We start from the raw sequence: 8884 nt of genomic DNA on the forward strand, positions 1-8884 counted from the left end.
AAGTCCTGGAAGGGGGGAGCAGAGCAGGAGCTACAATCCTGGGGTCTCTCACTGCCTGCCAGTAGTTCTCTGTGCCTGGGAGCTCTAGGTGGTGACATTCCAGCCTCTCTCTTCACCGCATTGCTCAGGCACCAACTCTGAGCACAGGAGTGGCACTCAGCCCGCTGCAGACTGTGGGGGTAGACTCCCCTGGTCTCTGGCGGCACCGCAGGCAGGGTGACCCGCGAATGCAGTGGCACAAGTTGGACATCGGCATCAGGTTCTATCTTGGCTGCTGAGCACAGTTCCCCAGAGCGCTGACTCAGCTCTCCTGGCAGGGCCCTGCAGCCCCACACCCACTTCTCAGGGGAGATTCCGCAGCCTGCCCTGGGCCAGCATTTGATCAGCCTCCACTCAGCCCACCAGATCCAGGACAGTGCTGTCCCCAAAGTCCTCAGGAAGGGCCCAGAGCCCCCTTGCCACGGCCTCCTCCAGGCCCACAATTCACCCAACCAGTAGGACAGGGCCGGCTGGTCCACTTGGGAAAGGTGGTGACATTCCAGCTCAGCCAGGCCCACTTCCAGGACAGACTGCCTCACTGAGTCCTTGGGAGGAGTGGGGCACACAATTAAACTCCTGGCTTAGTTTATATCTCAGAAAAAGAACAATATTTGGGTCCTGTCCCACAGTCAGCAAATGCATCCAATTAATCATAGATTCTGTTTTCAGTTTAGAACAAGACAGCTCATACTCCTGGCCATTAACTCATCCTTAAGTCCCCGCCCAAGCTGCTAACATCCTCCGCGCCCCCATCCACATCCTCCACCTCCTCCTTCGTGGGAGGTGGGAGGGATGGTATCTGTGCCCAGCTCTCCCCCACCTCGAGGCCGTGGGGAGGGAGGGTGGCAAAGAGTCAGACCAGCTTCATTCATGCCTAACCTCAACCCTCTGGGGCGCCTTTGCTTCCCACAGGTACCTAGGTCCCTCCACACACCCCTGGAGTCACTGGGGATCCCAGGGCCATGTGGAAATCCACTCCGGTGTGCCAGCCTCCTGGGGTAACAAGGGCCCCACCCGCACTCCCAAACATACTGCAGGTGCTCCCTACAAGGGCAGCCCCACGTGCTGGAGACACTGAGGCACTCGCGTCTTCACTTCAGTGGTCACTGCCAGCCACCCTCACCACCACCCTCACTCTGGGATGCAGGGATAGGGGTGGCAGCACCTTGGAAAGGCCAACCTGGGGCCAAGTCTGAGGCCCAGGAGAGAGGACTTCCCCAGAGCCTCAGTGTTCTCACCTGCCAGATGGGACCTTATCCATCCTGCCTACCTCACACAGAGAAACAAAGGCACAGCAGCGGGGGTGATGGTTCTCAGTCAATTGCAAAATGCGGGGGAGCTGCTCAGAGGGGCCTGCCCTCCTGCACCAGTTCTGTCCCTCATCTGGCCCCTCAAACCCCAGCCCTGCCTGGAACCATATGTCCTCCATTCAATCAGGGGAGCTCAGGGGACCTCCAACGCCCTTCCTTGGGGAGGTGATACCACCAGCCCCCACTTCAATGTGTTCAGCCCATACAGGAAGAAAAGAAAAAAAAAAAGTGTATTGCAGTTCATTTTCAAAAAACCCATCCTAAGCACAAAGAGCTCAAAACATGAAAGCCAGAATGGTGGGGCAGGGACTCTTATCACCCCATTTAGAGGAGAAAAGGAGGACTCAGAAAGGGCAGTCAACTTGTCCAGGGCCACAGAGCAGAGGACTAGCTGCTCCCCTCTCTCTGAGAGTTTAAGCTTCTTAACACTCCCCTCAACACGTTCCCCCTTAACTCTCTTCTCCTTTCCCCAGTTCAATCTCTGCTCTCCCCTTGCCCACCTGCCAGTGATCCCAGATCAGCTCAGTGTCCCCAATATCATTACAAATGGACTGGAGGGCATGTAACAGGAGACCTGATGCCACCTCAGGCCAGAGAAATAGGGGAGCCACAGAGGGCTGGGTGGGTGGGAAACAGGGGTCCCATGGAGGGGTCTCTCCTGGCCTAGGCCTCTCTGTGCCAGGTGGGTCCCCAGGGCACAATCACGGGCCCAGGCTCACCCAGGACTCAGGCATGTTGGCCACAGCCCCAGGGAGAAGGCAGCTGAGCGAAGGGCCCAAAGAAAGTAGCAGCAGCTGTTGGAAAAAAGGCCGGCTGGCAAGGCTCTCCTGTCACCCCACCCCCTGCCAGCCAGCTGCTGCCCCCCTCCAGTGCCCACTCCCCACCCAGCAGTCTGCGCCTGGAACCAACATCCCCACTGCTGCCAGGACCACTCCTCCTTTGCAGCTCTCCCCACCTCCAACCCAGGAGCAAGGGGACCCCCCTCCATGGCCTTATGGGTCAATGGCCTGGCCACCAGGGCAGAACACAGGGTGCCCTGAACAGCATGGGCGGACCCACTGCAGCTTCCCAGCCGACACGCTCTCTAGGCCCAGCAGTGTGAGCCCCTCCTCAGGTCACCCTGGGACTCTGAAGCAACAGAGAAGCAGCATGTATGTGTGGGGCAGGGGCAGGATGCTGTCCCCCACCCTCCCAGCAACAGGCATCATCCTGCCCCTGTGACCCAGCCCTAACAGGGGTGGACTCCAGGACACCACTGAGCCCTGCCCCAGACCCCTGTGCCTTCCTGGGCACGGCTGGACTCTAATCTGGCCAGGGCCACTCCTCCTGTGGCTCAGGGCTCATCCCTCACCCCAGCCTCAGCCTCCTCCACCTCAGAGAGCCAGGGGCTCCCACGGCCCAGGACAGTAAGACACTGAGTCGTTGGCTGAGCCCAGACCAGGAGCCAGAAGAACGGTTGAGGCAACACCTGAGGAAGAAAGCCGAGGCACACCGGGGTCTGCGGCAGAGCGGCCCCTTCTAGAAGCCACAAGCTGTATCCCAGGCCAGGACCCCACCTATCTTTTCAGACTCGGGCCTCATTCCACTCCACCTCGCATTCACACACTTTCCAGCCGCCCTGAACAGCCACCTTGGCAAGCGCTGTTCCCACCACTGCCAGAAACATCTCCCCACCCCACCACCTGCCTCCTCTGCCCTTCAAACTCGGCTCAGGTGCCACCTTCTCTGAGGAGCCTTCCCTGACTGCCCGAGTCTGATGAGAGCACCTCAGGGCTCCAATGCTCTGCCCCGAGCCCGGTCCTGGGAGGGACACTGTGTGTGAGGCTGAGAGCTCCTTGATAGCAGGGACGGGTTTCCTCCTCTCAGCTCCTCAGCATCCTGGCCCATTGTGGGCAGGCCATGTGAGAGAATGACTAAGGGGATAATAAGAAAGCCACCACAGCCTCTGTCCCTAAGTGAGCTAGTCTCCTGGGGGTTGGGGGAGGGGGCCTAATTCAATGAAAGAAGTTGACACATAAGGAAACAAGGAGCACATTTCAGGAGCCAGCAGGGGTGCCCCTGACAAAGGTTTCCTGAGGGGTCTGAGGATGGAGAGGCCTGCAGTGATCTGGAAGGCCTGGGAGTCATGGCCTCCAGCCCTGGCAGTGAGGACTCCCTCCCCTGACCCAGTGCAGTGGCGGCAGCCCACCCACTCCCATGATGACCAGGGGCCCTCACACCGCAAAGGAGATATGTGTGCAGCTCAAGGCCCTTTCAAAGGGGCAGTGGGAGCTGAGCACCATATGGGGGACACAAATGCCCACTCCCGGGGGCAGTCCTCAGTGCCCCAAGGCTACTGTCTCCCCCAGGCTCCAAGGCCTGACACCTGGCCCCATGCTGTGACCCCAATCCCACCCCATCTGCTGTTGCACTCAGGATCTGGGTCAGGGACTAGCTGAAGGTGCAGGTCCAGGAAGCAGAGGAAAGAGGCTCAGCAAGGAGCCAGAGAGTGACTGAGAGCAGTGCTCACTGGCCCTAACAGTGACGTCTGGGGTCCAGCAAACCATGCTGACCTCCCCCCGACTCCAGCAGCCCTCTCCAGTATCTCTGTCACCTGAAAGCTTTCTCTATGTAACACCCCTCTGCAGAGGACCAAGGCCAAGCTCTACTTGGCATGTGGCCTAAAACTAGGCAGGACTCCCCGCAGGGCCCCAACCAATCACAAGGACCCCATTCCTGGGCACCAAGCACTGAGCCACTGGCTAAGGTTAGGCTCCAGCATGGGCCTGAGCAGTTTACTCATCACAGTTTGGAGTGACACCTGGGTCACCGCAGGGAGGCCTGGGCAGGGTGGGACTGAACCCTCCAGTCTATCCCCTAATCCTGCAGTCACAGCATCCCTCCCCTCCCACTGCACCCTGAAACCCAGGGAGCCTCCAGGGCCTCTGTCAGCCATCAGTGCTGCCTTCTCACCGCCTGAAGAGTCCACACACCCGTGAGTGCAACAGGTATACAAAGAGCACCTCCTACGTGCCCAGCGGGGGATTTGGGTGCCAGTGACCACAGGAGCCAGGGCCCACTCTCATGATGCAGAAACACATGGGTCTGCCTCAGGCCTCAAGCCCAGGCCACAGAGCATGGAATTCCACACCAGGAAAAGTCTTCTCTGTGCGCGTGTGCGTGTGTGCACATGCATGGGAGTGGGTCAGCAACACAGCTATTTCCTCCCCCAAAACATTAAAAACAAGTAGTACAGTATTACCATCATTTCATAAAAGAGACATTGCAGCAATGACAAAAACAAAAGGAGACAGGATATAATTTCAGAATAGAGGGTGTTCCTTTAGATGGAATACATTGGATACTGCTTTTATCATTTTGGAAAAAGCTCACACCACTTGGTCTTGTCTATCTTTATCTGCATGCAATGAACTCCTGTCTCTGTACTTGCATCTGGTCTTCCTGTTGCCCAGAGTCCTCCACACACCCCAAAGTGTAAGCCTAGGTCTTGTTTACAATCTTGTTTAAAGGGGGAAGGTTCTGGGGAACAAAGTCTGTCACAATGATGCCCCTTCACCATCAGGTCTTTCTGGGGGTCACACTGGACACCTCCATCTCATTTGCACATGTCAAAGGCCTCCCCCAACTCCAGTGACCCACCTGCTGACCACAAGAGAGGTGGTAACCTAGACAGTTGGCCCAGACAGCTGGTGGGCTAGTCACACACTGCACCCAGCCTCAGTTTCTTCCTTTGCTGGATGGGAGTCATAAGGCGCTCACCCATTTGCAGTGACAATGGCACGTGGCAGGTACATGGTAAACCACGCCTGTTACTACTAAGTTAATATTTGACAAAGGCTCCCCTCGGCAGGAAGAGCTGCCTTTCTCTTCCCAGTTTCCTAGCCCGGAACCCTATCAGCACTTGGCATGTCCACAACCCTGTGGCCTCTTTAGGAGGTGGCAGCCTCTGGAGGGAGCCCAGGACCCTGGTGCCTTCCATGGCACAAGAAGAGCAATAGGCTAAATCCTACGAGTGAACTTCAGGAAGCAGACCCTTAGCCCTGCACAGGGCTAGCAGCCTCTCCTGCATGTCTCCATTTAATCTTCACAATACTCCATGGCAGGTATCATGACCCCTCCTTCAGATGAGGAAACTGAGGCTCAGAGAGGTCAGAGTGACTTGCCCAAGGGTAGGAAAGCGTGGAGAGACACTCAAACCCAGCTCGAGGTTTCCACTACACCAAGTTGCTGCTAGGTGGGAAAATCTCACAAGTAGCCCTCCCTGCTCTGGCCCATCTTTGGACCTCCATCTTCCTCTTTTTGCAGCCCCTCCTTCCTCCTCCATCCTATCCTCTGGGCAGGAGCCCCTGCCCCCTGTCCCTACACAAACCCCCTACCGAAGCCGCCCATCTGCCTGGGCCTGCCGTCCATCAGTGGTTTCAGGGTTCGTGTCCTTTTCTTTGCACTTTTAATCCCAATGACTTGCCAAAGAGGCAGCTTCAGAAAAACACCACACTCGAGGGTGGCATCTGATGGGAAGTCCTCCTCCCATAGGTGCCTCGTCCTCACCTGCAGACCAGAAGCTGCCGATCTGCCTCTCCCCACCCAGTCCTCCCGCTGCCTGAGCACCCACGTTCACATTCACGTTGGAATCCCCAGCAGCTGCACAGGCCTCGCATGCAGGACAAGCTCGGGACATGCTGAACGAATCAGCTGATTTCCATTGAGGAAAATCCAAAGGCTACCTCCTGTTTTACCTGCCACCACAGTTGTTTCTCTACTGTGTCTCCAGCTGGAATGTCAGCTCCATGAGGGCAGGGGCTTGGTTTTACTCACCCCTATATCCCACTCCCTGGAACAGTGCCAAGCACACAGTGGGAGCACAATATTTGCTGTGTGAGTAAATTAATGAATAAGCAAATCCCATTGTCACTTTACCGATGGTGAAAAGTGAAACCTGGAGATGGGAGAATATGTACTCAGGGTCACAGAGTTCATTTGTAGCAGTCAAGACTCGCCCCAGGGCTGGCTGGTTAGCTCGGCTGGTTAGAGCACGGTGCTGGTAACACCAAGGTCCAGGGTTCGATCCCTGTACCCACCAGCCACCAAAAAAAAAAAAAGATCCACCCCAAAACTGTCTGATTCTACTCACCATAGGCTGCCCATGTACACACATACACACACACACACACACACACAACCCGCCCTAGGACTGTGACAACATCGTAAGCCCTGATCAGCTAAGGGCTCAGCAGGGATTAGCTGTCTACAGAGGCCTGTAATGGACACTCCCAGGGACCCGGCTGGAAGAGGAACATGTGGAAAGGGAGGGGCTCCCAGGATGGGCTCAATGTGTCAGCCTGCTGCAGAGCTGACACTTAATGAGCACTTGCTATGTGCTGGGCACCTGTCCAAGGCTTTACTTCCCACAGCGCACATGTGAAGAGGAAACATCATTATCATGATGTTTCGCCATTTTATATGTGAAGATATCACCTTGAGAAGGTCCTGCAACTTGCCCAAAGTCCCACAGCCAGTCAGGGGAACCCAGAACCCACGCAACTCTCTGCCATCCTCCATGATCTGCAGAACCAAAGGCCTAACGCAGACTCAGGGATTCTAAGAACTTCATGGAAAAAGAAAGAAGAGATAGAAGCATTCTCCTCACTTTGTCCCAGTCACACAGCTTGTAAGGGACAAGCTGGGCCGAGACCACCTCATCCCAGGGCAAGAGCCTGGTCAGATGCCAGAGAGCGAGGCTGAGAAAGGAGCCCTGATGGGGCTGTGATGGTCTATGAAGAAGGTGGGAGAAGAATTCAAGCTTTGACTTCTCTGAGAATCCCTGGGACACATGGATTTCCCCGGCATTCAAGACTTGATAAAACTTAGCTGAATCTACCTACAAGCTGCCCCTGACCACTCCAACCCACCTGCCCCTTCTCTTCAGTGTCCTTACTCTCACCTCTGCACCTTGGCCCATCCTGTGCCTCCTGGAACACCTTTTCCTTCTCCATGACCCAAGCAGCCTGGCAAGCTCCTCCTCCTCTGGCCCCTGGACAAAACAGCCTTTGCCTGGCTTAAGCCCTGCTGTGAGACAGCAGACTGTACTGAGACCACCCAGGGCCCAAGGGGGCTCCGGGAAGCCTGGAGGCCATGCTTCCAACCTTGACCACATGCCTTAGGCAAATGCCCACAAAGCCCCCACGCACACCCTGCCCACCCAGAGAGGATACCCAGCTCAGGAGCCCTCCACCAGCAGGCGATATGAACCATCTACATAAATAGCTCAGGCTCAGAGAGAAGCTGATCTGAGCCTGAAGAGGTACAGGAAAAGCCAATGCAAGCTTAGAGGGAAGAGGCCCAGAGCTCAGAGATACAGAGGGAGACGGAGGACATGACAACATGACAGTCAGGAGGGGAACGAGGGAAGAGCCTCAGGCACTCAAGGACAGAGTTGGACAACAGGATGGAGAGACAGACGGGGAATATGGGTGGAGGACAGCAGATGTGGACTGGGCCTGGGAAGGGCAGGTGTAAAATCCGTGGCCAAGGTAGTGGAAGCCTGGGGCCTCTGGGGGGCTCCCAGCTCCATCGCAGAGGGCCTGTGTGACCCGGGCAGTGGTCAGGCCTGCCTGCGCTCCAGTTGCCCCTTCTGTTAAAGGGGCCACGTACACCCACTCTTGGGTGTGGCACAGCTACTCTTAAGGCTGATGCAAGGATTAGGCTTGGTGCACAGGCCTGGCTCCTACTGAGAAGGCTAGCATGGGTACCGCATGAGGAGACCTTGACCATGCAGAGAAGCACAGAGTGATTCATGGCCATGTGTCAGGTCCTATAAATAAGTGCCATGACACCTTCCTTTAGTGAGCACCTGCTTGGCTGCACTGTTCACTGACAGCCCCAGGCCCGCCCCCCTCCCCACTGTCCCACCTGCACCCCTCCCAGCATGCTCAGGGCTGGCTGGTAGAGACGGACAGGGCGCACACTCCCACCCCTGCCAGGGCCTTCTTCCTGTGCTCACCCCCGGCCCGGCCTCCCTCACGCCTGCTCCATGAGGACTCCTGCGCAGTGGACCTTCAGGGGCCAGCAGGCCAGACTCCAACCCCCACCCCAGCTGTCCTTCTCCCCAGCCACCCCATCCCCCTGGGAGCCCAGCCTGCCAACCTCTAATCCTCTGTCATCTGACCCAAGCTCCACCCAAAATTGGCTTTGCCCAGCCACCCTTATGAGGCCCAAAAATGGACACAATCATTTATAGAGGGTCCAACAAGCCAAACGCAATGGGAAGATGACCTCACGATGCCCCAGGCCTGAGCCCCAGGCACACACTCTGCACCCCTGGCACACTGGGGGCGGCTGGGGATGAGCCGCGGTGGTGCCATGCCAGTGACCCTTCCTATTTATTCTCATGCCCTCCTCACACCAGGGCCATGGGCTACGGGGCCTTACAAGAATAAGCCCCACGCAGTCCTGAGCCACAGGCACCCTGCCTGAGACAGCATCCGGGGGCTCAGACCAGGCAGGATTTGATGACCGAGGGAAGGCAGAGTAGCACA

General features: G+C 56.9%; 1 protein-coding gene across 3 annotated transcripts in view; it reads right to left on the reverse strand.

Annotated features, from left to right (window-relative positions):
* Positions 1-8884, reverse strand: part of BIN1 (bridging integrator 1) — a 58877-nt gene that overhangs the window by 46953 nt on the left and 3040 nt on the right. The gene's annotated exons all lie outside the window — the stretch shown is intronic.

The sequence above is a fragment of the Cynocephalus volans genome, chromosome 1, assembly GCF_027409185.1.
Source record: "Cynocephalus volans isolate mCynVol1 chromosome 1, mCynVol1.pri, whole genome shotgun sequence".
Taxonomy (NCBI): Eukaryota; Metazoa; Chordata; class Mammalia; order Dermoptera; family Cynocephalidae; genus Cynocephalus; species Cynocephalus volans.